This window comes from Phyllostomus discolor, chromosome X (genome assembly GCF_004126475.2).
Source record: "Phyllostomus discolor isolate MPI-MPIP mPhyDis1 chromosome X, mPhyDis1.pri.v3, whole genome shotgun sequence".
In the NCBI taxonomy this organism is placed as follows: domain Eukaryota; kingdom Metazoa; phylum Chordata; class Mammalia; order Chiroptera; family Phyllostomidae; genus Phyllostomus; species Phyllostomus discolor.
Window position 1 is genome coordinate 93,635,724 of NC_050198.1, and position 22,131 is coordinate 93,657,854.

The following is a 22,131-nucleotide window of genomic DNA, read 5'->3' on the forward strand; positions in this document are numbered from 1 at the left end:
AAGCCCTTTCACTTGGACTTAGATGTATGTTGACAATCCCAGATGTCATTGGTTTACCCAGTTTATATTTCTCTGGTGCTTCAGTTGCACTTTCCTTGGTTCCACCCATCTGACATGAACCCCTCCACTTCCTTTTTTGCATTGCTTCTAAACAATGCTGACTACCTCAAGGCTCTTCTGTGTTGTTAATTAACACAGTAATGATTGCCCCATTTTTTCAGTCCATCAGCCCAAGCTCTCCCTACCACTTTGATGTTTTGTTTGTGCAGTGTTGATTACCAAAAGCAGGCCTGAACTAGGTATTAGGTGGTCCTTCACACCTTTTCTTGCATTTGTTAATGATCCAAATTCCAATTATTATCCCATTCTTGGGGACAGGAGCTATCCCTGCCCACCTCTGTTACTGCTTTACTGGGCAAAATGTTCAAGGCAAATCAGGCCCAGGGAGCTGGATGGCCACCCTTTATATTTTTGATTTTTAAAAAAATTAAAAGATTTTATTTATTTGTAGAGAGGGGAAAGGAGGGAGAAACGGAGAGAAATATCAATGCGTGGTTGCCTCTTGTGCGTCCCCTACTGGGGACCTGGCCTGCAACTCAGGCATGTGCCCTGACTGGGAATCCAATTGCTGACCCCTTGGTTCACAGGCTGGTACTCAATCCGCTGAGCCACACCAGCCAGGGCTATATATTCTTTATTTTGTATATATATGTAAGTATTAGTTGAGAGTTGTCTGCCCAGGAAGGAACGTTAGTGCTTTCTGCATTCTTTGTTCCAAAGCAGGTTGTGTGGCTAAGATTCCCTACTCTCCCACTGTATATTGTTGTTCTGCAGAGTCAATTGCCAGGATACAATAAAAAAGTTCCTGTTAATTTTTTATTAAGAAAGACATACGAATTGCAAAGTGGTATTGATAACCTGGTCATTAACTTTTTGAAGTTAAAAACATCATCTACCTGATGACCAGTGTCTCTCATTTTACTAAGGGTGGTGGGTCTGTGGATAGACCACTGTGACACTTAAGACCAGTATTTTTGGGCTCTACCACCATCTTTAAAACATGCCTTGTTTGGGCTATACAACCATTCACTTTTAGAAAAACTACCTAAATTTTCAAATCCTTAAATTTCTTCATCTGAAACACCAACCAGCCCCTACTTATTTCAAGAAGTTCAGTGTAAAAGAATGAAATGAGACAACACATATTGAAGTGCTTTTGAAAACCATTGATAACCTTATTTGATTAACATATTACATGAAATGCACCCTGTTTAATTGTGCTCATGTAAAGTATTCTTAAGCACCACACTGAAGAGAGGACTTAAAAATGATGGCACCTGTTTCCCTGTTTTATATCACAAGAAAATAAGCTAAGATGTAATCGGTCTTGTGGATGTAAATTCCAACAGTGACCCACCTGGTAAAAGTGAGTAGCCTAGCCTCTAGTGTGCAGGTTGTGGTGGCAGAGAAGTATTTAATAAGGAACTGCTGAAGCAAATAACTAGTTATTGCAACAGCAGTTCTTTGTAATCACTGAAAAAGGGTACTATTCCTCTGAACAGGATGTCAAATGGTCAGACCAGGTTAGGGTGCAGTTTGCACTACTAGCTCCTTGGACAGCTGTAAGAAGAGTCTCTGGCTCTTTAGAATACTGTAAGTACTACTTTGTAGTTATGAAGTAATCTTTTCCCTATTCTGTTCTCTTTCTCTTAGATGCTACCTATTAGAAAAGTCAGAAGTTTCCTGTTAAGTTTCCTTTCCCAGTTCTCACGTCATCTTCTATAAATATGTATCTCACCATATGAGTTAACCAACAGAATTATAGCATTACTGTTGTGTACCTGGCTCTATGCTAGGTTACACTTAAGTGATGTAGTGCTATATTTAATCTCATCCCCTATATAGTTGTATTGTTGAGGTAATACAAGCACATTTGAATAATTTTAGGAAATGATAATCATGTGCTGTCTTGTATGAATTATAAGTTAAAATTTAATAAAGGGAGCCCACCAAGGTTTGAAGTTTATAAGATAAATTTAAGAAGTTGTGTTTACTCTTTCTCTTTGGTCCAGGATGTGATTAATATTGCAGCCATCTGGGTAGTCCAGTTGGTTTATTTAATGCCGTTTGTTTTTTCCCTCTTTTGGAGGCATGGAAATTGATTAAAGAGATAAGGCTTAGTCATTGTGTTTGGCTACATGCCAGGGCTGGCAAATTATTGATTGTTAAATCTCATTATAAGCTTGAGCTTTACAGGGTTTGTGGATTTGGGATATAAATCTGATACATTGGCTCTTTGTACATTTTTATTCTATCTCTACCCAAGGACAAATGAGAGTGGTGATGATGCCTTTATAGTCTGAAATATTTGTGGAACCTGTTTGACAAGAGGGCAATGGAGAAATATAAGTTTTATAAGAAAACCGTGACCTTGCCCACTTTATGAAGTTAATATACCCTCTTCCTCTTTGCCTTTTTCAACAAGTACCTTGGCAAGCAAAAAAGCTTAGCCTCCCTGATAAAGGTACAGCTAAAAAATATGAATATCAAATTTGAAACATTTTTGTGTACATCAGTGCATCCTTACAAGGAACAAGAAGCACAATAATGAGCTGGGCTTCTCTTACTGGCCCCTTTTACTTGATATCCATACTTCTTCACAGCTTGTTGTGTGTCCCTACCCATCCCCACCAAGTGCCTAATGACATTATTTGTCTGACTGACTGGGTAATATACAAATGGTCCTGAGCCTTCTTAGAAACATGTTCTGTGCCATTGTTTCTCACACCAAAGTAATTTGTCAAAATGAAACACTTTTTACAGGAACAAAATTCTTTGAGATCCTAAAGAACATGTGTTTTGAGGACCATTGACTTAAGAAAGTTATTTGAAATATAAACATGTTTCCCAATTTCAGTATATCTCTGTGAAAGATATATATATAATATATATAAAATATACGTAATGTTTTATATAATTTACATAGGACTTGGGGACCATGAAAATATATCCACAAACCTCTAAGGTTCTTATCACCCCAATTTGAGAAACACTGGTCTATGCTCATGAGATCTTTTATTGCTATTAATGAAAATGTTATTCATTGTTAACATACAACTCTATTTATTGGAATTTGTTTTAAAGGGATGAATTCAGAGCCAGTTCTGAACCCCCACTCAGGAAGCACAAGTCAATTTTAGGTGGATTGAAGTCTGCACTAGAAAGCATCCAAAGGTGAATTTGGGAGTTGTATTTCAATTCCTTGCTCAAAATAAAATCTCTAGCAGGTGTAAAAACAGGTGCTCTGGAAATGTTGGCATCCTCAAAATCAAGATATCTTTTGTTAACTCAGCAAATAGTTATTGGGCCAGGTACTGGAATAAATAGCAATACCAAAGACATGATTCAAGTGAAAGAATTTGCTCTCTCATGGAGGATGCAGAAGTGAGCAAGTCATGGTATTGGGCAATTTGATGAGTCCCATAAAAACTTTGGGAAGTTCTGTGGTATATACAGAAAGAAGAGTGGATGGAAACACTCTTACTGAGCCAAGTGATGTCAAGGGGAAAATGTAAGGTGTTCCTAGGGAGTATCTTGGTCAGGGAATGTGTGAGCTGAAGGCTTACAGGGCACTGCTCCATTATTACTTCTTGCAAGTGCATTTTAATAAAGCACGTGTTCTACATCAGGTGGATTGCTGTTTTTCACGGGTTTGGGGGCAGAAGAAGTGAGATGGTGGTAAAATTATTTTTAAAAGTTGTGAACTGGGAATAAGAATAGCTCAGCTTTGGTCCTGTCTCTAACCTTGGATTGGATCACCATCCATGTCAATCTCAGTGTCTAAGGACTACTGATGAATTAAGACAGGGACTTGAATTGGATCCCTCAACCCCTGAAAATATTTTTGTCATTTGCAAAATTTTCAAAGGATCAAAAAAGAAAGCACTTAAAATTCTCTTGCCATTTCTCTAAATGGTTATTCTGATTTTTCCCCCTGACTTTCCTCCTTATAGAACCTTAATATATAGGATTGGAGGAAGTTTCCTGACCCCAATTTTATGCATCTTTTTCCATATTCCCCTTTAGTTTTTCCACCCATCTTTCTGTGAGTTATTTCTCTAATCACACCCTGATTCAACATAATTTCTTTTCAGGATATCTGGGCCCTGGTTTTCAAATGTACATCTGGATGGGAGTTTGTTACTTGAAGTAAAATAATTAAATGTTGATCTGTGGTGGCTGCTAAGATATTCTTATTTTTGAAGGCATTCTGAAAAATATTTTACTGGCTTTAAGAGGGATAAACTGTTATTAGAACTGAGCTGTTTCCCCAAACCTTATATTCTTGGATGGCAAAGAGACTGCCATGTATGGTTACACAGAGGTGATGCCTTCCTCTGCCTCAAATATTACAAACTGAATTGGAAGAAAACTTTAGTTTCCCACTAACATATTCTTGACTACAGACAAGTAGCACTTAACACTGGCTTCCTTCCAAACCCAACTCAATTTGGATCTCAAGTATTTGAGACTTAGCTAACCTGCTGAGTTAGCAAATTAAACTTCAATGGCCATGTACTGTATGTATTATTGTATTGGTGCCATTAAGAAAGAGAGAAACACATCAGTTGGTTGCTTCCAACACACAACCTTTTGGTGCATGGGATGATGCTTTAACCAACTGAGCCACCCAGCCAGGACCAGTTAATTAGCTATATTTTTATTGGTAATTTATATTATATTTTACTCAATTGCTCTTCCTAGACTGCTCCAAATTAGAGCTCTGAGACATAGAATGTTAGGTTCCTCGTGCATCCTATACAATTAAGTTCAATAAAGAAATCTTCACTGTTTTGATGCCTACTTTGGAAATGACTTTGATTTCCTCAAAAAGTTAAGATGTGAAATTGAAGCAAAATTTGAATTTGACCAGTGCTAGATTTCTTTTTCTTGAAGATTTTATTTATTTATTTTTAGAGAGGGGAAGGGAGGGAGAAATAGAGGGATAGAAACATCAATGTGTGGTTGCCTCTTGTGCCCCCCCTACTGGGGACCTGGCTCACAGCCTAGGCATGTGCTCTGACTGGTAATTGAACTGGCAACGCTTTGGTTCACAGGCTGGCACTGAATCTACTGAGCCACACCAGCCAAGGGTAGTGCTAGATTTCTTAGATAATGTGTAGGCTTAAAGTATTTTCTTTGACCAACTAGAATACCATTCTTTTGGTCTGTCCAGAAATATTTGAGGCTATGAAACAGAGTAAAGTAATACCCTCTTATTGCATAAACTAATCACATGCTTTTAATAAAATAAGGATATGACTGGCAGATCACTGTACATTATGAGATTCATAAAATGTATACCTGACTTTAAGCCACAGCTTTGAAAACTTTTGGCATACTGTATTTTATGCTGTATTTGTTAGTATGACCGCCATTGTACAGTGTTGGTGTGCAATTACTCTATGATCTGTACATAATTAAAATTTTCCAACCTTATATACTCCCTTTGATTGAAAATTAGTTATTAATGCACTACCTTTTTTTAATAATGGATTGACTAAGTCTTTCCAGGAAATCTGTTGAATAATAATAGGAAGAACTTAATTGCTAAAGTCTTTTAAAATAATGTTTTGATATTATGGGTAATTGAATGGGCCTTATGTATTTCAACTTTAAAACAAATCCCTATAAAGAGAAACGAAAGAGCAAGTCTATTGGCCAGATTTACAAACAATGATTGTACAAATGAAATTCCATTTTGCTTGCTTTTTAAAAACTGCATTTTATAAGCCTTCAGCATCTGGTTGGGAGAGTTAAGAAAAACCCCAAAACTTATTTTAGAACAGCTTTAGAGTTTTATAGAATAATTCTAAAGCTATTACAGAGAGGTCCTATGTACCCCATACTCAGTTTACTCTATCAACATCTTACAGTACTATGGTATGTTTGTCATAATTAGTAAGCAATGTTGAAACATTATCAGGGAAATCTCATACTTCATTCACTTTTCTTCTATTTTCCTCTAATGTCTTTTTGATGTTCCAGGACTTTATCAGAATACCACACTGCATTTATTAGTCATATCCTTCTTGGGCTCTTACAGGTTTGAGGACTAATGGTCAAGTATTCTATAGTGTCCTTCTATTGAGACTTGTCTGATGTTCTCATGACTAGACTGGGTTTGTGAATTTTTGGGAGGAAGACCACAGAAATAAACTGCCACTATTATTTCTTAGGAGTTTATACCATCAACATAAGACATGACATACCACTGTTGATGTTGATTGTGATTACTTAGATTCTACAATTAATATTTTTGTTATATTTGATTAAACTCTTGAGAAACTTCATATGCATACTTTAAATTCATGGAAGTAATTTTTAAGTTAAAGGGTATGAAAAAATAACTTTTTGGCTTAGATCTATAATAAAACTATAAAACACAGCAAGTGTACAGAATAGTAGTGAATGAATGGCTATTAATATGTAAAAATAGTACTACTCCTATGGTGTTGCTCCTTTGCAGCATGGTATGTTTTCACTGTTACATGCTGTGATAATGCACTTAACCAAATTGCTTTTATCAAGCTGCTACAAAATCTTATTATTATAGCACATAGCAATAGTATTTGTTTTTTATTAGGCACAAAACACATTGTTTTCCTCTGTTATGTTCTTTATACTCCAGGCAACAAAACTAGTTCCATTTGCCAGCAGTCTGGCAGTGCAGTCCTCCATTATGAGGCAGTCATCTAGCTGATTCATGATATACTTATGATGAAATAAATATAGTAAAAATTCTGTAGAAATCTGTATCTCTGAGACTACTTGCCCAGACTCCAGAGTGAAAATAACCTTTGAATGGAGAGAAGATCTGGGTTTACTTATCACCACCCATTAGTTGTATAACATTGAGGGTGTCTCATCTACTGCCCTTCCAGTTTCTTTGTGTAGAGAATGGAAAAGTACTGGAATACATGATTAGTAATATTCTTTCTAATGGTGATAATTCTGTGATTTGTCTAGTGTTGGAATATCTGAACCAGGTGTCTGCCTATGCCACTTATTTTTTATGTCTCAAGTACCTTGACATTTTACCGGGCTAACGAATAATGGATCAAGAATCTAAAAATTCTTTTCAGTGAATATTGAACCCTAATGAAATGTATGGTTCTGTACTAAATTGAAAATGTAACTACTTTCTTTGGCCTTAGAGTCCCTTTAAGGGAAAGGGAATTCTCCTTGTACATGTCATCACTATAACAGCATAGAAAACTAAGCTTTTGATGCTAAAACAGCTACACTCAATAAATATGGTTAGAGTAGCTCAGAAGATCTTGGAAGATGAGCAAAGTTGCTTCCTTTGAGGTACCTTAAGTAGACAGTGTATAAATGAATTTGATCTTGGATCCATTTAAAAGTTCTTTGGTAAATTTTGCTTTCACATGGTGTCCATTTATCATCACTCCTGGAGTCTCAGGAGGGAGCACAGTAAATATGTGTAATGTTTAACTGGAAGCCTGTATTTAGGGATGAAGTATGTAATCTTAGGTTAAATAAGGATGGGGAAAGATTTGCCAAGAGAATTTTAGCATGTTCTGCTTTTATTGAGAAAATCATACAATACCAGTTTGGCTTCACTGGACATTATCTAGAGAATCCAGTGCTGAGTAAGTGATCTTTCACATACTACTATGAGATTTTGTTTTTGATATCGACATAAAGCCCCTTATAAATAATATGATAATTCCTGATCAGAAATCTGTACTCCATATCTGGTTCTTTCCATACCATACCATACCATACCATACCATACCATACCATACAGAGTGCTTTCAAGATTACAAACCTGGCTTAGACTTGCTTCAGTGAGCTCCTGTACTATACTTATACTATACTATTGCAGCTCACCAAATATTAAAAATGGTCAAGGCAATTGTAATTTCAGGAAGTAGTAGCAATTGCTCTGTTACCTTGAGTATCTTAAAATATTTGACCTTTAGGCCACAAATTTAGTTAGCCCTTAACATGGGTATTTGTTTGATCCATATTTTTATTTAGTTCTTTTCTTATACACTTGTCTAACCTTCTGTGACAGTGCCAGTGCTTGACATCACAGGACTTTGGGGAGACTGGACAGGCTAGAAATAAGAGACAGGACATACTTATACCTAATGATTCAGGTTAATGCTTCCTAGTTTTTGTTGTTGTTGAAGTTTCCTCAATAGTTTTGGTATCCTATCCTACTGAGCCTTGTGTTTCTCCTCAAGGACATTATGAGCATGTAAGACCTGAGGAATTCAAGCAGTTTTAAGAAGCTGTATATTCAGCAGATCCTTCTTCTGAGAATCTGGATAAGCTTCATCTAATCTAAAGGTGCCTTGTAGGTCACCTGGAGAAAAAGGTAGTTTGGGGAGTTTGTTTTGTTGTGGGAATTCTGTCTTTGGCATTAAGGACTTTTAACTTCCTGTAGGTCTCTTTTTAAAAACAGAACAAGAGCCGCTTTTCATTGATTCTTACAGTTTTTTCCCCCATATATACGTGCATTTTAACTTTCCAGAATGAATTTGGCTTATTATTTTATTTATCCTTTAGAGCTAGGTTACAGTGAGGTCTATAAGGGCAAGCATACTTGATCCCATTTCATAAATGAAGAATTAGAGACACAAAACAATAAATTACTTTCAAATCTCATAACTATTTAGGAGAGAGAACAAACTTATGCCTTCTGATTAACAGCCCTTGACAATTATTTCTACTTTCCTTTGGCATACTGGTAGTAAGTCCTGAGGATTCATTTTGAATAGTACCAACTTGATCTATGTCATAGTCTTGTTTTGGCAGGCTTAATTCTATTGTCACTGTCATTCCTTTACTATCTTATGAAGTTGAAAGTTTGTTAGTTTGAAAAGTCATGAAATTGCTAAAAGTAAAATAACAGATATCCAAGGGCCTGTGTTAAGCTGTTTACTGGATTCCTAACCTTCTATATTTTGTTTTTCCTTTGTAAAAAATATTTTATTTATTTATTTAGAGAGAGGGGAAAGGACGGAGAAAGGGATGGAGAGAAACATCAATACATGGTTGCCTCTCACATGGCCCCCACTGGGGACCTGGTCCTCAACCCGGGCATGTGCCCTGACTGAGAATCGAACCGGCAACCCTGAGGTTCACAGCCCAAGCTCAATCCACTGAGCTATACCAGCCAGATGTTTCCCCTTTTGTGTAGATTTGCTTAGCTGTCACAATAACTGTCACTGTAAAGATTCTCAATTTGAATATGGTAGTGTCCCATCTATGAAAGTTGTTTAAGGAATTTACCATGCGGATTGAGTAGAAAGCAATTCTGTTTACCATGGCAGTGCTCTAGCATATGACTACTTAACATACGAATTAAAATCAAGGAATGCTACAAAACTAGCTGAAAGAGACACTTTGTGGTATAATGCTCTGCCATTAAAACAGTGATTTATAAAAGAAACCTGAGGCAATGTGAAGAAGAGTTCTTATAGAACTCAATAAGATCAGACTGTACTGGAGCTTTTCTAAGTAGCTTGATAGCTCTTTTGGTTAAGAAATCTTTAGCTTTCCCGTCTATTATTTTTAACCCCTTAATTTCTTGATCAGTCACTATATTTTTATGGTGGGAACACCAGAACATAAATAATTAACACTATAGAAGATTGTTCATTAGTAACGACTGGAAAATAAAGCACAGTAGGGGAATTTTGGTAATTATTCAGCTCTAAATTTCTCTTTGAGATAGATGAAGAGAAATTCAAGGAATGGAGCTGGAATGAGTAGGAAAAAAATTTTTTTAAAGGCTGGTATCTAGAATATAGAACTCTCTACAGTTCTCAATCTTTACCCCTCAATCCATATAAAAAAAGGGGTAGACATCATTTAATTTAGCCACCAGTTGCTGTTTGAGACAGACTTTCATAGTATACTGCATTAAAGTAATTTATTTTTCTCTCATCTCTTCTCCAGATCTTCCTCAGAAGAATAGGCTTGTTGCTTTACAGTGTTAGTGACCCATTCCCTTTGACGATCCCTAGGTGGAGATGGGGCATGAGGATCCTCCAAGGGAAAAGCTCACTACCATTGGGCAACAATCCTAGGCTAGGAGTTTCTATCAAGATTCTTTCTTGTGCCCAGATAGGAAGGTGGAACCTCAAGATATCCTCCACGTTAGAGGTGAGTAAGCTGTCTCCAAAAGCACAATAAGGATACCATCTTTAATTTTTCAGTATACATTGCTTTTAGCTTTCCACTGAGATTGTTTTTATCATTATCAACTGTCTCTGCTTTGGTAAAAACAGCTTCCTAACTAACCTGGGTAGTGACTGTGTATGTGATAGGTGAAAATGACGTGAAGAGAGTAGCAGGCTGCAAAATTTAGGGTGTTTAGACTAGGACTATAGTATGTTGTATAGGCTTACAGCTAAATTGTTCCTTTAGGAGAACATGGACAACAGCTGCTACATCTGCAATATTGATCATAGGAAATTCATCATTCTGGACCCTGTGGTCCTCAAAGTCCCCCTGAGGCTGTGTTGTGGAATTTTGGAAATCATTCACATACTTCAGGGTGCCTTGGGATGTCTGTTGGATAAAACAAAAAAGAAACTGTTTGAGAAGATAAGTAAGAGTTGTATCTTTTTATTTTGTGTTTGATTGATGGAAGCTTCTGAAGTACAAATAAGAACCTGACCAGAAATTGCACAAAGTTATCTATTGTGAGGCAAATCTAAAGAACCAGAACCCTGCATATACTCGAGGTCAGTGAAGTGAGAGGCTGATTAGGGGGCTGCAGGTTGAGAGATGGAAGTAACTATTCAGTGTACTAAGTCCTGATTGTAGAACTTCTGGTCAAGATGGCCGTGTAGGTAAACATGGCTCACCTCCTCAAATAACCACATCAAAATTACAACTAAGCTATGGAACAACCATCATTCAGAACCATCTGAAATCAGCCTGAATGGAAGTCCTAAATTATAGAATTAAAGGACAAACCAACTATGGAATTAAAGAAGAAGCCACATTGAGATTGGTAGGAGGGGCGGAGACGCTGAACAGCTGATCCCACATCTATATGTGGCAGATAAAAATCAGGAGGGATACCTCAGGAGCAAGGGATCCCAGCCCCACACTAAACTACTCAGTCCAGGGTTACAGTGCCAGGAAGATAAGTCTCCATAACTTCTGGCTGTAAAAACCAGCAGGGATTGAGGCTGTGGAAGACAGAAACTGCTGGAGTCTTAGGCAGTTCCTCTCAAAGGTCCTATGCACAGACTTATTTAGATACATTTCCACTGAATTCCAGTGTTGGGGCAGCAGACTGAAAGGCATCAGAGACATATGAGGAGGAATGGAATTGTTGGGCATCAGGGTGAGCGCTGGGTGGCAGCTCTTTCCTAGACAGAAGTGCTGGTAGAGGCCACTATTCCTTTTCTGAGCTCTCCCGCAACAGAGCTGGCAGGCAGGTGCCATGTCTTGAGTCTTCATCAGCCTGGCTCATACTGTTTACCCCACCAAGATGATTCCCTGAGGCCCTGCCCCATCCAGCGTTCAGGCCCACCCAAGCTGTTGCCAGTGGCTTTTCCATGCAAATGGCTTATCTCTGCCCATGCTTCAGATTTTCCTACATTCTTCCAGACAAACAGAATCTGGCTTTAGTGAACCCTGTACCTCTTGCTGAGTAACCCCAGGCTTGGCACTACCAGCCGCTGGCCTTGGTTCATAGCTTGGCATCTCCTGGGTACCTCTAAGCCGAGCATAAGTAACAGCCATCTGCAGATCACTTTGTAGCTTATGCTGTGTGATCCCGGATGAAACACAGTTGGCTGACCTTGGACATGCCAACAGTGATTGAGGCTCAACCGCAATAAGAGGATATACACAGTCCAGCTGGTGGGTGCATCTTGAGTGCCCAGCTTGGGTAATAGGGGAGGGGGCCTGTGGCACTGGACTCTACAGGACACCTACTACATTAACCACTATACCAAGCCTGGGAGACATAGCAGCTCTAATACATAGAAACAAACACAGGGAGGCTGCCAAAATGAGGAGACAAAGAAACATGGCCCAAATGAAAGAACAGATCAAAACTCCAAAAAAAGAACTAATCAAAAATGGAGATAAGCAATATATCAGATGCAGAGGTCAAAACATCGGTTATAAGGATGCTCAGTGAACTTAGGGGAACAGTAGATGAACCCAAAGAGAACTTTGACAACATGAAAAAGGACATGGAAACCATAAAAATGAACTAGACAGAAACAAAGGGTACACTAATTGAAATGAAGAATAATTTACAAGGAATCGACAGAAGAGTAGATGAAATTGAGAATCAAATCAGTGATTTGGTATATAAAGAAGCAAAAAACAACTGATCAGAATAGCAAGAAGAAAAAAGAATCCCCCTCCAAAAATGAAAAAGACATTGTAAGGAGTCTCTGGGACAACTGCAAGCAGACCAACATTCATATATCATAGGGGTGCCAGAAGGAGAAGAGAGCAAGAAATTGGAGACTTAATTGAAATAATAATGACAGAAAACTTCCCTAACATGTTCAAGGAAATAAACATGTAAGTCCAGGAAGCTCAGAGAGTCCTAAATAAAATGAAACCAAAGAAGCTCACTCCAAAGCACAGCATAATTAAAATGCCGAAGATTAAAGACAAAGAGAATCTTAAAAGCAGCAAGAGAAAAGCAGTTACTTACAAAGAAGCCCCCATAAGGCTGCCAGCTGATTTCTCTGAAGAAACTTTGCAGGCTAGAAAGGATTGTCAAGAAATATTCAAATTGATGAAAAGCAAGGACCTGCAACCAAGATTACTGTACCCAGAAAAGTTGTCATTTAGAATTGAAGGACAGATAAAGAGTTTCCAAGACAAGAAAAAGTTAAAGGAGTTCAGCACCACCAAACCAGTATTATATGAAATGTTAAAGGGTCTTTAAGAAGATCAAAAATATGAATAATAAAATCACAATACATACATATCTATCAATGATTGAATTTAAAAAACAAACAAGCAGAACAGAAACAGAATTATAGATACAGAGAACATATTGATGGTTGCCAAATGGGAGAGTGGTCAGGAGGCTGGGTAAAAAAGGTAAAGGGATTAAGAAGTACACGGAGTTACAGAATGGTCATGGGGATATAAAGGACAACATAGGAAATGGAGTAACCAAAGAACATATATGAATGATCCATGGACATGAATAATGGTGTGGGGATTGCCTGAGGGAGTAGGTGGGCTATATGGAGAGAGGGGGCAAAGAGGGAAAAATTGGGACAACTGTAATAGCATAATCAATAAATGATCATTTAAACATTTTTAAAAAATATAAAAAGTAAAAAAAAGTCTTGATTGTAAAGGCTTTGTACAGATTAGTATTCAACTAAAGAAATAAGGCTGTGGTTAATGGTGGTATTTCCAGCGTCTGACCAAATATTTTTATGCAAGACACTTTCCTATTTATGCCATAGTTTCTCATTCTGTTGAATGAGGAAGTTGTATTAATTTTATCTCTACAGACCTAAAAGCTTGAACTTTATACATTTCTAAGTTCTATAAAGACAGTTTCTATAACTCATTAATTTGAATCTTTCCATAACTTTAGCAAGTACTCGATTAATGTTTTTTATGGCATTTGTATAGTTTCTCTCTCATTTTTTGTAGCTCCTGATTGTTTCCTTCATATCTACCAAGTTATCTTTCTCAAAAGCAAGGCAGAGGACAAGAAATTGGAACACACCAAAAGAAGATCAATGTGCCTGGCACTCAAACATTTTAGAACAGCAGAATGAAGTAAGTTGTTGGTGGTGTAATTTTGTGAGGATTACTTTAGAGATAATAGCTGTTTTTTGGTGTTTTGTTTTTTTTTTTTTTTGAGATAGGGTATGGCAGTCTAATGAAGGGAAGGGGCCCGAATGTGAGATGGGAGGATGACCAGTAACCTGTACAGGCATACTTTGGAGATAATGCAGTTTGGTTTCACACCACCGAAATAAAGCAAGTATCACAATAAAGTGAGCTGTAAGCTTTTTGTTGGTAGAGGATGCTGCTTTTAATTTGTGTAAAAAAATGCAACCTTTGTGAAGCACAATAAAACCAACTGAAATAAAATGAGGTATCCCTTTATTACCAACTGGGTTTACTGAAGCAACTCAAACATATTAGTCACCACCAATATGGTCAAGGTTATTGTCACCATATCTATTATTTATCGTAACTGCATGAATTCTTTGCCATTCTTAGAAGTCTAAACATTTAGAAACTTAAAAAAGTTTTTGTTTTTTTTTGCTGAAAGGATGACTCTTTTTTTATCTCCCTGTGAGAGAACGTATCTGTAGGTAACGTTTAGTGTTACAGGAAAAGCCAGTGTTATAATTGTTAAGGGTGCAAAAATCAAGCCAGTTCCTTAAATGCATGGGGAAAGGTGAAGATATAAAATGAGCGCATTGACTCCGGCCTCTTAAAGAGCCCTTTATAATAATCACTCATCTGTGGCATCTTGTTTGGCTCTTGGAAATTCTTACAAACAGTGGTAGTAGAATGTTAAAGAAGCACACATATTCTGTGTTTAAATCTTTTGCCACTCATTAAGTGTATGGCCTTTGACAATTTAGAGTTTCTGATTATACTTGTCTGTTTATGAAGGTTAAGTGAAATACTGTATGTAAAGTGCTTAGTATGGTGCATGGTACAGGGTAAGTACCATGTACCAAGTAGTTTCTTAAGTTTATTTAACCAATATGAGTAACAACTACTACCATTTAGTGGCAGGTAGAGTTGGCACGTTTCGGTTGTATGTAAGAAATTTCTAAGGTAAAAAATGTCTGTCAGTAGAAGAACATCTATGTTGGTGGGTGGTTGTTATTATAATCATTATTATTGATAATGATATAAGTAGTATTGCTACCAATAATAGGTTATTAATAGTTATTAATGTACTTTCTGGTTTTCTTTTGTTCTCTTTTGTTCTCTTGTGATGTTTCTCATAGCTCTTGTGCCCCTTAGTGTATGTTTGCTCTTCTACTTCTTACCCATTTCTTCTAAATGTCTGCCTTGGCTTATCTCTTTCATTTATAAGTGTATATTTCTTTGCTTGTCTATTTCTTCCTTGACTGTCCTTGGTCTTTGCTCTCTGAAGTGTGTCTTACCCACTTCCATGTTCATCTTGCTTGTTTGTTCTCTGTGTATCTTTGTCTGATTTTCCTTTTTGTCATAACTTGTTTGTGTCTTGTCTTAGATCTCTCATTTTTTCAATTTGTTACCGATTATTTTCACTCTCCCAGATCAGGTTCTTTCATTGTTCTTACCATTGTGTCTGAGTCACATGCTGTGTGCTTTTTTCTCACTCCTTGTCCTATCTACCTCTCTCTCTTTTTTCCTCTTTGTGAATTGTTATTGTTTGTCGCCTTCTCCCCTTTTGTTGGTTTGACATTTTACCTTTTTCTGATTCTGGTCTCCCTTCTACTGTTTCTACTCTTTATCTTGGATTTCTCTTCTCTATATATTCTTTCTGCCTCTCTTGGCTCATTTTCATTCTTTTGTCCTGCTCTGTGTGCCTCGGTGTCTCTTTGTTCTTTGTGATCTTCCATTTCAGTGCCTTTCCTCTCTTTGTTCTCCTGTTTTATTGCTTTTCTTCTTCTACCCACTCTTGGGTTTTTCAGCATCTTCATGAGTCTGTGTCTCCCTTTTTCATATCCTGCAATCATCTTTCCTTGCATATTTTTTGTGAACATGTGCATGTATACCCATGTGTGCATGTTTGTGTATGTTTGTGACAAAGGGGTGTCCTAACCCCTTCCCAGTAGGTGCAGAGTATCTGCTATCAAAATAAGCATTGCAGAGCTGTTCCTGATGCCAGGCTCTCCTGTGAAATAATCCAAAATTAATAGAAGGCCCAAGGATCCAAAGACCTAAGGGCAGAAAATGGAAGGCCCATAATGGATAGAAGTCCCAAAGTAGAAGACAAGTGAGCTTGAGACTTGAGACCTGTGAACTACAATGGAAAACTGGTGTCCCAAAACAGATGGAAACCTCAGGCTCAAGACCATCAGAAGGCCTGAGAGTCATGACATACATACAGAAGATGGCCCTCTGTTGGACAGAAGACCTGACTCAATTGGATAGACGTCTTATGTCTTCAGTCAGACAGAAGGCTGAAGACCCAGGATGGGTGGCTGAAGGCCTAGGAGCAGGGACACATGGAAGACCTGAGATTTGAAACACAAGGCCCAATAACAGAGGAAATGCCAATATGAGAACCCTAAACCTCAACTCTTTTCTACTCCTATCATCCATACTCGTGAACATTTCAGTTCTCTCTTTCTAGTTTTTATATCTCCATTTAAACTCATTTTGAGATGCCCTTTTTGATGTTGTTATTATCTTGAAGAGCTATCTTTAGATTGGAAATATTATGTTGGGGCCAGTGTAAGCCAGGTTTTATCACAGTTTTGAGTCATTTGTTAAGGTCGATAATATTTTTAACTTCCATTACTCTTGGCATTCACTCCATTTGGGAGAGACTTATTGATGAAATTGTATTTCAGTCTTACTTTTTCCTCAGAAGCTCTAGGCTGATGAGAAGAGGAAAGCATCAGGCTACTGAGGAAAACATGCCAGACTATGTAAAGAAAATGTAAAGGGATGCTCCTGGGCAATGAGAACGATTAGAGAAGAAATACACAGATGTGCCAGCCTGTTCAGAAGCACTAGCCTGCAAACACCTGACTTCTTTGAGCTTGGGTGAGCAGGATTCCTGGGGTTTGGAATTTCCTAGTGATGGTTACAAAAAAAAAAAAAAAGAATAAGTGGGCCTGGAACAGAGTGTGGCCCCAAGGAGATAGCCTGAACTCCCTGCTCATAGTAGTGGCCTAATAATTTGGTAGTCTGCACTGATCCTGCCTTTGTGTTTAATACCAACCTGTAGGCTTAAAGGTGAGAGAATTTAGTAGTATTTAGGAGGCTTAATCCTTTTCTTCATTTCCCCCCCCTCTTACCATGAAGGAAGATCATTTAAATGATTGAGATTATATATGAAAGCAAGGTATTCTCATTAATACTGTATTGGCAGCCATGCATTGCCAGTATTTGAAAGAGTACTGTCTGTTGTGAAGCATTATGTACTTCGGGGGTTATCATACCCTTTCTGTAAAGGGTCAGATGTTAAATATTTTAGTCTTTGCAGGCCATATGGTCTCTACATTTTTTTACAATCCTGTAGAAAGGAAAAACTATTCTTAGCTTCTGAACCAAATTGATTTGGCCTGTGGGCCACAGTTACCTCTGATGTAAATGCCAGGCTCTGTGCTGAATAATATTAATTTCCTTGTGTGAGCCTGTCCTTGTGCTTGGCACTGAGGAATTAATGATTATTTATGATCACATCCAGGTGACCTGAATAAAAATGTGTGAATATGGTTTTAAACTATGACAGTGCTTAAAGACTTAACAAATTTCAGAGTTGATGAATGAATATTGATTATGTAGTATATTCATTCCACTGTATAGGCACTGGATGCAAGGATTAGAAGAAGCATGAATAAAGTGCTTTGTCAAAAGTATGTAATACTATGCAGATATTAGAAATTAAGTGATTGATAAATGAAAAATTGATATATTTGTATCCATGATGTTTCTGCTCCTTTGATGATTTTGAGTAAAAATACAGTATTCCAGGTAGCAGAAAAGAAAACACATGGAAACTGCTTTTAAAGCTATAAAAGCTACACAGCGAACACAGGGACTCATCTATTGTGATGACTTATAATGTGCCAGATAACATGCTAGGCACTATGGATAACAAAGGGGGAAAAAGTATATTCTCAATATAGAATTAAAAGTTTTAGATGAGGAGTACATTTTAAAGTGCTTTGTAAACTAAAGCACTAAATACCAATGGGTTAAATGTTTATGAATGAATAAATATTAATAGCCTTTTATGGGCCAGCTATTGTTTGAGGTTCTGTGAAATCTAAAATAATGCTCTCAAGTAATAAGGGGAGCTCTGCATTATTAGATGTAAGGAATTAGATACTGCTTATTTTAATCAGTCAAGACTTAGCTGGTGATGTCAAGTTATTTCCAGTATATTTTCCCATGTAACAGGAAAATGTAATGAATGAGATTGAAGCTTCTAAACTATAAAATGTTACATAAACACAAGAAATTAAATGTTATATGTGTGAATAAAACTGTGAGATAAACATTGTCTATAAAATTCTCACTGTGTGCTTGACTCACTATGAGAAAGCTAGTATAAATAATTATACAAACTGAAGGTTTCAATTCTTGTTGAGTGAATGAATCTCAGTTGCCTACTATGTGAGCTCACTGTTGTAGGCACTAAAAAGATACACAAATTGTCATTTCATTGTGCCTACAGTTGAGATAAAGGCAATACATGTTAGCATTTTGCAAAGTCTAAAGCACCATATAAATGTAACTATTGATTTTCTTATTTGTTGCTGATACTAGACTTATAAAATTGTATCACAGCTACAATGCTGTGAAAAAAGTTGGAAAAATTTTGAGGAAGTATTGTTAAGTACTGAATACTTCGAATATAATATGTAAAAGATTATGTTTATGATGAATGCAAGACTGGATAATAATTATCTGCCAGTCTTTTTGCTAGGCATTGAGGGTCTGAAGATGAACCATCTTTATTGCAATTCATAAGTCTTAAACAGCCGTGCATATATAAGCAATATCTGCTGAATGAATAAGGATGATTTACTCCCTTCATTCCCAGAGATAGCAACTAGTAATGCAAAAATTCATTCATTACCCTTATTACTGAACCTGTTACAGAGACTTGTGTGTAAATATAGAAAACCTAGTGTTCTATACAGATATAAGGAATTAACTTGGCTTAATTAATAATGACTGATTACTTTCTATGAGGCTCAAAATTACATATGCCCTAGTATATAAAAATCATTTTATCCTTATGGAATGTTCACAGGAGGAAATAAAGTAATATGTGTGAGATCCACACTAAAAGGCACTTAACCACTGCTAGGCATATTTAATGATGAAAACATGGGAAAAACAGAATTACGCAATGCAGTATGCAATAAAGGCCGGGCTAGGTGGAAAAATACAATCCAGACTGAAGTGCTACTTACTCCTTGTTAGCCTGAGTGAAGAGATGGGAATTTTTTTTGAAAAAAGCAAGGTGTCTTGGTTCTCCATCAGTTTTTTTAAATGCTGAATGCTGAAGATGGAGGTGAATTAGATCCACCCCGGCCTTGCTTAGACATTTGAGGATTAAAAATACATGACTCAGGTTTGCTTTTAGATTCATTTGACAAACATGTCATGTTTTATGTGGAATATATAATTCTAAGCCCTGAACACAAAAAGTGAAATGGGCCTGGTCAAAAGGTCTTTAGATCACAGGTCATAGTTGAAGATATGAAAACATCTTTGATTTTGAGTAAATATTTGTAGGCCTGTTTCCTGGGAAGTACTATGCTTACTTAATTAGTTGTGTAAGTATAGTTCGGAAAAACTATTGACTTGCCTTGGGAATTAAAAAATAGCAAAAAAAGGGGCATGGTTCTTTTAATATAAAATGAAGACATGTTCTCTAGGCCTAGTCACAACTTCACTTGCTCATTGGCCTAAGTTGAAGCCAGAACACTTATAAAAAGGCTCATGGTTTGTCCTTTAATTCATTAATTTAAGATTGTGCCTTTATTATAAACAGTTTAAGATGAGAATTGAGATAAAACAAGTGGTTTTGTAACTATTTGCTCATTGGATTGGCTTAAAATGAGGAAACCTTTTGAGCAATAAAATTGTTCTAGTTTTTACATATATTTTAAACACTTATTTACTCTGATTAAAGTACTGTCCTTAAGTGTTGAGGAGAGTGAATAGATTCAAAAGACCAAAATGTACTTGAACCTCACTTGCTTATGGTTGAAATATAAGAATAAATTTTATGACTGCAGGTCTTTTCACTAGCTAAAAATTCATTGAGCAGCTGTGATAGTAAGATATACCAAGAAGGAATGATTAAATAGATCACCTTTTTGGCGTCTTTTATAGAGTGGGAATGAGAGCTTTTTATTTATTCATTCATACAAACATTGGAGAAGGTGATGCTAAATGAAATAGATCTGGCACAAAAGGCACTTTGTCTTGGAGATGCAATAAAAAACAAGGAATGGAATGAAAACTCATTAAACAGAAGTGTCTATTTCAAGGCAATGTGCTATTTACCAGACAAATCAAAAAAGCTCTTAACTGAAAGTAATTTGTTTTTAACTGGTTTGGAGACTAGATATAAAAGAGTTTCCATTCACTTTTCATTTGTTCATTCATTCTACAAGTGTATTTGAGGACCTATTGTATATATGACTCTTTGCTCTGTACTCAGTTGACCCCAGAAACATAAAAACATGAATGTTTTCCGAGAGAAATTTTAAAACTTTACTTTTGGGTTGTTTTCTTTTTAGGAGTATGGCTTAGCCCTTGAATAACATTGTGTGGTTTAATTCCTACTCCATATTTCTTCTCTCACTCTGGCCACTACAATAAGCAGGGTTTTCCACTGAGCTTCCTCCTTAAGTTGCATGAACCCTCCTTATAGGCACTTCATTTTTCCTCTCTTGTCTCATGAAAATGGCTGTGGCCACTGCTAGGCAGAAGGAGGGGTGACAACTAATTCCCAAACCCCAGTCTCAATGGTACCAGACTTGGTGAACCACTCATACTCAAGTCACTACCTTTACCATTTAGTCTATTTTCAATTCTTTACATTTTACATTCTGATAAGTATATACTGCCTAAAGAAATCTCTGAAGAACAATCCCCAGGTAGTACATAGCAAGATTGGAGATGGAGACATAATTTCTCTTGCAACAGATTTTATACTTAAACCTTAGGTACTGCCTTATCAGCATCAAAACTGGCTCATGATTAATTAAATTATTGTAAGTGATAAGAAAAAAAACCCTGCTCATGAAAGGACTTGTTATGATAGAATAATGTCGGAATGAAAATGGCTTAACAATTTTTACATTGCTTAAATTTTAAGAATAATAAGAATTGGAAGTAATTGGCAAACAAATCTACGCCCAAATGGGCTTTGACCTTTTCTATTTTGAAATCACTCACAGAGGGTGGGATAGGAGGAAGAGTGAAAGAAAAGGTCAAACCTGTTTATAAGGCACCCTGCCTTTGTTTTAGATTGGTTAAGAAACACTCCTTTTTAGGTGGGGATTGGGTGCATTATTGGAAAATGCAAAGGAGAGAGTAACTACAAGCCTTCTTTTCGCAGTCGCTGGTATCCTAAGACTACCTACCACTACTGATAAAACAAGAATAAGAGAACATGGTACCATCATCTGATTTTTGTGACATAATGAAGTAGTGAACAAATTCGTTTTTGTAAGAAATGGCTACATCTCTATTCTTCTACTGAAAAGGGAACATATATGCCAAAATGGAAGAAACATTTGGACTGGTGAACTGATGTGAATTGTAGAATCTCTGAGCTTTGACTGTTGAAAATGTACAAATCATGCTCAGCTTGGGTGACCATCGCAACTAAGATTAGGGAGTATGTTTTCTAATGTCAAATAAAATGTACTGTTTTGAAAACTTGGTATTTTGGTGTAATAAGTTCTGCCTCATTGTCTGTTATACACTAGTTATTTCTGGGTTTCTTTTTTTGTTTTGTTTTTACTACCTTAATCACCCAGCATGGGTAAATCATTTGCTGTCTCATTTCTTTCTAACTTCATTTGCTTTGGTGAGGAATACTGAGAAACAAAGCCAATAAAATTGAGAAGCAAAAAACATTTCAAAGAAAAAGCAAGATGTGAATAGGGCATGAAAACTATTCCTAAGTTTTTGGTAAGTAGGATATATTCAGGAAGGAAATCACTATAATTAAAGAAGTGAACAACCCCAATCCCTCTGTTGGTGATAGGATCATTGGTGTCCTTAGAATTCTGGATGAATAAATACCCAAATTTTAGACTGGTGACTTTACAGGCATATGAGTTAGTGCAGTATTTATAGGCAAGAGTTTCTGTTCCTTTCCTGGCAATTATACTAGCATGTATTGCTTTTAGAAGAAAGACTAAA

At 36.8% G+C, this 22,131-nt stretch overlaps 1 long non-coding RNA gene across 4 annotated transcripts; it reads left to right on the top strand.

Moving 5' to 3' along the window:
- Window positions 1-639: 639 nt before the first annotated feature.
- Window positions 640-21,644, top strand: LOC118498583. Of its 4 annotated transcripts, none has more exons than XR_004901068.1 (6): window positions 640-1,653; window positions 3,145-3,234; window positions 8,274-8,407; window positions 9,994-10,200; window positions 13,696-13,824; window positions 15,021-21,644. It is a non-coding gene; the product is annotated as an uncharacterized LOC118498583 (long non-coding RNA). The 4 variants fall into 4 exon arrangements; XR_004901069.1 differs by having other exon boundaries at window positions 15,037-21,644; XR_004901071.1 differs by lacking the exon at window positions 8,274-8,407.
- Window positions 21,645-22,131: the final 487 nt, after the last annotated feature.